This window comes from Schistocerca gregaria, unplaced genomic scaffold (genome assembly GCF_023897955.1).
Source record: "Schistocerca gregaria isolate iqSchGreg1 unplaced genomic scaffold, iqSchGreg1.2 ptg000199l, whole genome shotgun sequence".
NCBI classification, from domain to species: Eukaryota; Metazoa; Arthropoda; class Insecta; order Orthoptera; family Acrididae; genus Schistocerca; species Schistocerca gregaria.
In genome coordinates, this window is record NW_026061737.1 from 7,712,900 (window position 1) to 7,722,071 (window position 9,172).

Consider the following 9,172-nt stretch of genomic DNA (forward strand, 5'->3'; position numbering starts at 1 on the left):
CTACACAAAAATTAGTTAATATTAACAAATGTCATATTATAGCTATAAGTTCCTAAGAAAAGTGTTTACTTTTAGGGGTCAGAGGTAGAAGTTAAGAGATCGAACCACTTTTAATTTATGCTGCATGCCGTTCTGAGAAAATCGTTACTCGAAAAAAAAAGTGTTCAAAGTTTAGGGAAAACATTTAGTTATATTATTACTTCGATTTGCATGAACTGAGTGTTACACATATATTCTTAATGTCGCTGAAAACGAATCTGAAGTCAGATTTTCAATATTCAAAACAGCTAATCCAATACGGAGGGCAAACGATTATGTTTTGACCAATTTTTACCAAAAATGTATTTTCGTTATTTACGTTTAGTCTGCAATTCAAGGAGTATTTATCAGCCCTTCCTCTACCTCTGATTGTTCCTAGACAGCAACTTCCTGTTCTTCTTGGCAGGAGAAGCCGATCTGTCTAAGCTGGATATGCAGCACTCGGCAGCCTGCACTTGATATTCGTCCGTATTTTCGGTGAGTATGTTTGCATGCATTCTGCAGTATGAATCCTTTTGAGCACGTGCGACACGGGACGAGTTATCATCTACATCTATATGGATACCCTGCAAAACACATTTAAGTGCCTGGCAAAGGGTTCATCGAATCACCTACACAACTGATAATTAATTGAAACCCTCAGCTGCCGACAGGTGTTGTTGATATACTTCGATGGGGACAGCTGAAAAGTGTGCCGCTACTGGGACTCGAACCCAGGATCTCCTGCTTACAAGGCAGACGCTCAATCCATCTGAGCTATCGAGGGCACAAATGAACAGCACGACTGCAGGAATTTATCCCTCGCACGCTTCCCGTGAGACTCACACCCCGAACCGCCCACAATCCGATTACGTAATGTACTTATTAGGTATTTGTCCATCCACTCATTACTGGCTCACACTAAGGTGACGATTCCCGTAAGATTTCCGGTAGGCTGTGCGCATTCGCACAGACGAAGGTCAATGGCTGGGTGACGTTTAACCATAGATATGAAGATAGTAACTGTTCTAGAAAGAACAGGCGCCACTGACGACCTTGCAGGTCTTCTAGAATACATGATAGACCGGCCGATGTGGCCGAGCGGTTGTAGGCACTTCAGTCGGGAGCCACGCGACCGCTACGGTCGCAGGTTCAAATCCTGCCTCGAGCATGGATGTGTGTGATGTCCTTAATTTAGTTACGTTTAAGTCGTTCTAAGTTCTAGGAAACTGATGACCTCAGATGTTAAGTCCCAAAGTGCTCAGAGCCATTTGAACCATCAGTCCGTATGTTTGCACACTACTTACAGTAACTTATGCTAAGGACAACACACACACAACCATGCCCGAGGGAGGACTCGAACCTCCAACGGGGGGAGCCGCGCGAGCCGTGACAAGGCGTTGGACACATGGCGGGTACCCCGCGCGGCTCATGGCAGCCGTGACACTGCTTCAAACAATGGACTGTAGAAACTTTTGTAAAGCACGGATTAAAAAAAAAAACCTTTCCGTTCCAGGAGTCTAGACAAGTACACCTTTAAAAAATGCAACTACAAAGAAATTGAATTTTCGAACGGGCCAGGGCTTAAAACTTTGAAGAGTTAAATTTTAATGGCCGTTCTCTTGTATGCAAATAGTTTCACAGTAGAAATTTCTCTAGTTTTATTTATTTATTTATTTTTTGCTGTAGGTAAAGAAGGATAGGATTCTGAGAAGGGGGAAGGGGGGGGGGAGGAATCTCGCCTCTCCCACCTTGGAATTCTCAGTACAGAATTTTTATTCATTACGAGATTCTCAGCCACTTGCAGAAGTGATTTCGCGTGATTCTGCAAAACTTTTCCTTTAGCCAATCGTAGCAACTATAGGATTCCGTTCCTGCTGCATGACATGTCTCGGAACTTAAACTGACCAACTTATTTGCATAAAGAGCTAGCTTATCATCCGCTTCTTTACTTACTTAGACCGTTCATGGTCTGCAAAGCATTTTTTCTTTAATCGTTTTTTTATGTCTTTTATAAACTGCAACACTTTCTAAACTTTTCTAAACTTAACGCCGTTGAAGCATGGTCTTTTGCTGAATGACCAAAAAGCAATGCTGACAGCTGGGGTCCAAGGTTTTTGTTAATCAAGCCGTTTGTATTCTTGCTTGTATAACGCATATTTCTTTATATCTAATTGAGAAGTGAAATACCGGTTTTCGTAGATGCAGATTTTAAATATTTTAATATAACGCAAGAAATATTTCATTAAAATTTTCATCCCCTTATGCTCGAAGTTAAAAACCAGTGAAACACGTAGTTTTTAAAAATTGTAACAGATTAGCCGAATACGAATTGTCAGATATGCTTTCATAATGCTTTCATAATGAACCATTTTCAGAAACGTGGAGCCGGATCTGGGGGTGAATTTCCTTCTCTCCGAGACACCCGGCTTCTTCTTCGACTTAGCCGGCAAACAGGCCGAGGACGCCGGGTGGGGACCGAATATGCAGCAGTTTGTGGATGGCGACGTCGTCACTAGCTGTTGCCTTCGTGCGGGCCTCTTGTGTAAAGGGGGAGCCAACCGTGGCCAAGTGAAGGTCTGTATTCCACAGGAACGAGTTAGCATGGCACTCAGATATTTCCACGAGTCGGCGGACGGGGGTCATTTTGGGTTCTTCAAGACCTTGAACCGAGTTCAGGAATACATGTTTTGGCCCAACCTATATCGCGATGGCAGGCGATTTGTTGGCAACTGTGTCCAGTGTAAGCGTGGTAAGCCCGATGTTGGGCTGCACAGAGAACTACTACAGTCGCTTAGGGAGCAGTGTCCTCTGGACCGCGACTCAAAGATCGAAACAACGATCGACGGGAACTGGCGCCAGAAACGCACCAGCTCACTCTATTTCATCCCCTTAGGGGTTGAACTTCCAAAAACACCGAAACACGTATTTTCTTATTTGTAGCCTTGAAGTCAAATACCAATTTTCGTAGATGTAGCCTTAAAAATACTTTCATAGTTCTTCCATAATTATTTATCTCAAAATAAAATGTTCATCCAATATTTCACCTCATAGAGGTTAAATTCCCAAAGATACTGGAACACATATTTCTTTATTTCTGACCTAGAAACCAGATACAAATGTTCGTATGCCTAGCTTCAAAATTACCTTAATAGCTACATGATTCAGAAATCCTTTCATGTCCTGCGTCTCCCCCTTAGAGGTGGAATTTTGAAATATGCAGTATAAGCGGTATAAGATCAACACTCTTTCCAAATCTCAAGGTTTATTTTCCTTGGCGGTCTGGACTGTGTGAATTTCATAGTAATGGCCTCCACACAAACACACACACACACGCACACACACACACACACACACACACACACACACACCACTAACAATGCCACCACCACCTCCTGGGGAAATTTCTGCAGACGCCCTTGTTCCACTGCAGTCATATTTTGCCGACGACCTACATTTAGCAGCGTGGGAGGGATAGTGTCGTGCAACAGACAGTATACTCAGTAGACAACGAACTGTTCGTTGTGAAATCAGCGACATATTAACCGAGACTGACACAGAAGGTGCTGAAGGTGAAGCACACTAGACTCGTGTCTACCACGGCTTCAAATAGTATCGATTTACTATGAACGGAAGTTCCGAAAAGTGAGCAAATAATTTTACAGTAAATTCAGTACCGATGGTGAGGATATACAAAGAAAAACATTTCTATAAAATTTCAGAAATAATGAAATATTCCACTCAAGTCGCTTGACAGAAAACGCAATGGATATGCTTGCACTTAAGACGGAAGGCCCTACGTGCTTACGCAGGCTTACGACAGATCGCAAAATTCGGCAGTAGGCGTAAGCCAACCTCTTGTGCTGCCATCTGTTATTGATGCCAGGCATCAAGGTCTCAGTAGTACGACCATCCACTGGAGAGTAGTTTGCTTTGTAAGCACTCCGTCTTCAGGCCACGAGTGACCTACTGGGACAGCACCATCCGACCGCCGTGTCATCATCCGTGGAGGATGCGAATAGGAGGGGCGGGGGTCAGCACACTGCTCTCCCGGTCGTTATGTTGGTATTTTTTGACCGGAGCCGCTACTATTGGGTCGAGTAGCTCCTCGATTGGCATCATGAGGCTGAGTGCACCCCGAGAAATGGCAAGAGCGCATGGCGGCCTGGATGATCACCCATCCAAGTGCCTTCAACGCCCGACAACGCACTTAACTTCGGTGATCCCACGTGAACCGATGCAACCTCCGCGGCAAGGCCGTTGCCGCAGATATTTTACAGTAGTTGCTTACGTTTCATAATTATCTAGTTTACGGGGAAAATGTAAAAAAGGCGATTGTCACCGAAGCTACAACTAATCTGAATTTCTGGTTAGTTATCAAGTGGTCTTGTGTGCGAGCCTGAATTTTTCATCCTTTGCGGTGGGAATGATTCAAACCCGTCATGTTCTTCTTATGAAGTGTTCTATTTATTTTGCACACAATGATCGTTTGTAGTTGTCTTGAGTTACTAGGTTGATAAATTTTTGTTTGGCGCACGTATCATAACTGAGATTTGCGCTTAATGGCTGAAGGTGAATTAGCGTAATGAGTAGTAGCGAATGTTACAGTAACATGTTTGTAAATTATTTCAGGTAAATTACGTTAGTCGTGTAATATTATCCGTATACCAGTACAGTATATGGGCCAATTACGTTAGTCATGGAATACTATCCGTATAAGACTATGTCACCTTGGTGTCCCGGAATTTGCTTCAATTTTGGAATCCACGAAAGAACTGGAAATTTTCCTTTACACAGCTTTCCATATAATTTCTATTACAGTGATTCAGTCTTGCCTGTCACTCGACTTTTCTGACTGTGAAATAAATTCTATCGCTCAGGTGCTTATTACCTCTTCGTGTTTCCATTTGCCGATATTGCGCATAAACACATATCTCAAAGTTGCTATGGACATTGATGGAGCGACACACTTTTCTATGGCGACACTGCAGTTTATAGATAGAAAAACCGATCAGTTAAAACGACATGGGTATTTTAGTTCTGAATAACCGATGTCTTTCAGTATTTGTTTGCTCTCGGTTATAACAAGTATCTTTTCATTTTTTCCTGATAACCACGTAAAAACAGATATATCAATTAGCCACAGATGTCGTAGTAAAATTTTTAGTTTTCAAATAAACCTTTTTAAAAAAAGACGAGTAATTTTTATTCGTAAGATTTCCATAGCACTGAAATACGGCGTTATTACAGAAAAAAATGGGAAAAGTTATGTATGCCACTTTAATAACACTGCTGATAGAAACGAGCAACAAATGGATTGGTCCAACATTGCCGAGACAATACTGTGCCTGTTATACAAGCAGAGCGCGAGACTGGACACAGTTTCTCGCTGTTGTCGAACGTCAGTTGTAACATAGAATGGCACCATCTGGAAGTCTGGAAGTATTTTACGATATGCGGTACGAGTGAAGAACAAAGTTAGATTTGGTCGACTTGCGACATCATACAAGGAAAAAAGTTAAAATTTAACAAATCATTCATAGTTCTGGATAAAAGTAGAAAGTGCCTGATCTGCTGCTGTGTCTACGTAGTATGCCGTTATCTGCTTTTAGCCCTTAAAAACAGAGAAATTAAAACGAAAAAGAGAGTTCTCCTGCCGCAGTTTTCACTCTTTATCGCGGGACTATACGTAATGCCTGCATAGTGCTGTGATAACCGATTACAATATAATTTTTGAGCAGAGCTTCTAAAAACTATAATCAGTAGTATAGAAGCACTCGCCAGCAGCGAAGATCGGACAAAGTTTTATTTGACTATTTAATTTAAAGAAATTAGAATTATATTAATACCGTCAGTTGCTCGCGGGCGTTGATAAATATCAACGTGGACAAGTGAAAATGTGTGCCGCGACCGGGACTCGAACCCGGGATCTCTTGCTAAAATGACAGACGCTCTATCCATCTGAGGCACAGAGGACAGAGTGTATGGTTCGACTGCAGGGACTATCTCGCGCACGCCTCCTGCGAGACTCACATTCTCACCTTGAATGTCCATACACTACAGTCGTAGAGTCCCACTCCAACACACTCATTCCTCGTGGAAGACATGTCCATATCAATATAAGTATATGGTTCTGGCAATACCAGCCATGACCTTCTTCTGTGAAGATGCACACGTATTCCCCGAACTGGACTTGGTAAGAATGTGTTCCACGAGTAATGAGTGTGTCGGTGTGGGACACTACGAATGTAGTGTGTGGACATGCAAGGTGAGAATGTGAGTCTCGCGGGAGGCGTGCGCGAGATAGTACCTGCAGTCACACTATCGTCTGTGCCCTCGGTGGCTCAGATGGGCAGAGCACCTGCCATGTAAGCAGGAGATCCCGGGTTCGAGTCCCAGACGTGCACACATTGTCACCTGTCGCCGTTGATATATATCGACACACGTGAGCAGCTGACGGTATTAATATAATTCTAATTTCGTTCTGAACGGCTGCAGGTCATCATAAGGGTATTTAATTTGACATTTTGATTCCATTTATCAAGAAACTGAGAAAGTAAAAATTGTTTAATCTTTGTTTGATTTCTACGTTTACTAGAGAAAATAATGTAAATAAAAGACTGAAAATCGGTTATTACAAGAACTGGTATTGTGACGGGCTTTAACAATTAGCTTAAAGAAGGGTTGGGAAACTGATAAGAGCCGAAAACCAGTTATTTCAGCGATAACCAACATTCCCACTGGTGTTCTGAGTGGTAAGATTGACGCACAAGGACAACAAGAACAGTTTCTCAGAAAGGTTACTGGAGCTCTGATGTTCTCAAAATGAACGGGCCAGCCATTAGCGTCTGCGAGGGTGAAGGGGAGGGGGAGGGGAGGAGGTCGGGAGGGGAGGATAGGCAAAAGGGCACTTTCACCCATCGCCCCCAACCCTCCCTGGAATCTGGAGTAAAGAGTTTTTATTCGTTACAATATACTCTTCCAGATAAGAATTCTCCACAATACTGATAAACCTTAGCTTTGGCCAGTTGTAGCGCTTATAGAGTTAGGGTCTTGTAGCTTGATGCACCTCGTAACTGACCAGCTGATTTGTACACAGAGTGCCAGTTTCAGAATCATGCACTCCAGCCCCGACGCGCCTTCCCCCCTCCCCACCACTGGAAATATTTCAGCAGACTCCAGTCTGCCACTGTGCATATATTTTGATAACATCCTGGTTTTAATAGCATCGAAGGAACAGCATTGTGCAGTAAAAGGGTAGACCTAGCACAGAACACACCATTCACAATGAAACGCATCACTTAGTAGATGGTGAAGTACTCTGAAGCTAGCCAGATAGAAACAGAACCTCCTGGCACTGCATCTAACCCAAATTCTAATCTTACACTAATCTCTTGTATGTACCTACCACGCCCTCAAAGAGCCAACGATTTACTATTATCAGAAGTTCCGAAAAATGAGGAAGAAATTGACCCACACTTTTTTGCGTTGTTTATTATTTCGATTACACCATAAAGGGAATGGACTTGTAGCCACAGGTTACACAAGCGATAGATGGTTTAAAATACATAAAAAGAGATGACAATAAGAAACGCTTTTTAAAAACACAATGATGCACGGCTTTTACGATTTTTACAGGAAAAAAATGGATGACAAAATAAAGGTTTTTCAAAAATACGCTGGTAGACAATATTGGGAATTTTTATCTTTAAAGATGACTAGCGGAAAAGCTTGGTGTTGACCAGGCATTTATTTAGAGCTGTGCGTCCACGTCCGTACTATGCAGCGTCTGGCCTTGTCCTGAGTTTTTATGACGTATCTCCCGAAACATGTGTCGTACAATGATATAATTTTGTAGGTACATTCAGCGTCATATGCGGATACTGCCTGCAAAATTTATTGCGAATATAGTAGCAAAGAAGTAACAAATTTAAATGTCACGAATGCTGTGATGCCCACACACTTGGGTGTAACTAATGTACACGGGATGCTTGGCACGATCATTATGGCTACCATCACCTGTGGTCGTAATTGGACCAGCTGTGTCGACGTAGTGAAAATATAAATGTGCATAACATGGTAAACGTCCATTCTTCCCAGCCATCAGACCTGAACTACGATCAAAAATATCATAAAAAGTGGTAGGGGTAATGGCCTTGCCGCAGTGGATACACCGGTTCCCGTCAGATAACTGAAGTTTAGCACTTTCGGGCGTGGTCGGCACTTGGATGGGTGACCATATGGGCCGCTATGCGCTGTTGGCATTTTTCGGGTTGCACTCAGCCTTCCGATGCCAATTGAGGAACTACTCGTCCGAATAGTAGCGGCTCCAGTCAAAGGAAACTACCACAACGAGTGGGAGAGCCAGCTCCTCCTCCACCCTCAGTGAGAATGACGTGGCGGTCGGATGGTCCTGATTGGCCACTTGTGATCTGAACACGGAGTGCTTTTTTAAAGTAGTACTCCCTACATAAAACTGACAGTCTAGACTCAGGGACTGTCCACGGTAAATGCTGCAATGGACCTACGAATACTATTAAAATAACGGTTTGAGTTCTCTTTAATTGTCCAATCATCTGAAGTGAGTCCTTATTGCAGTACGCTGAAAAATAGATTTTATGTTAATGGCGGATAAATTTTATGTGAATGGCGGCAAATTAACTTTACCCTAATGACACACAAGGTCAATGCCGTACTATCACGTAAAGTATTCTCAGATCGAAATGTTTTGCATTACAAAATCTCCAATGTAGATTCATAATACCGCAATTATAATTCTCAAAATAATTTGGAGCTACGTTCAATGCATATTTAAATGCATCTTTCAAAACAATAACAGAATTCTCATTAGATCATCATTATCAGTGGCTAGAGTATTCCTATTATTTCGTCTACCAAAAACCGCGTCTCACTATGGCTTCTTCAGTACGCTGTTTTGTTTTCCACTGTTGACAATAGAAACGATCTGGCAGATGTGACATTGTAGATGCGCAGTATGCGTGTCTTAATGCAAATAAACCGTCTGGAACATTTACCCTTGAACGTCCCTAGAATGGGATTTCATGGAACGTTATTACTTTCCTGTGTCCATTTCCATCACAAAAGCTGATCGCCACGACTGGGGAAGGGGAGGAGGGGGTGGGCTGAAAGTTGG

At 42.6% G+C, this 9,172-nt stretch overlaps 1 non-coding gene across 1 annotated transcript; it reads right to left on the minus strand.

The window, feature by feature from the left end:
- Positions 1-731: 731 nt before the first annotated feature.
- Positions 732-806, minus strand: Trnat-ugu (transfer RNA threonine (anticodon UGU)). Its single transcript has one exon. It is a non-coding gene; the product is annotated as a tRNA-Thr (tRNA).
- Positions 807-9,172: the final 8,366 nt, after the last annotated feature.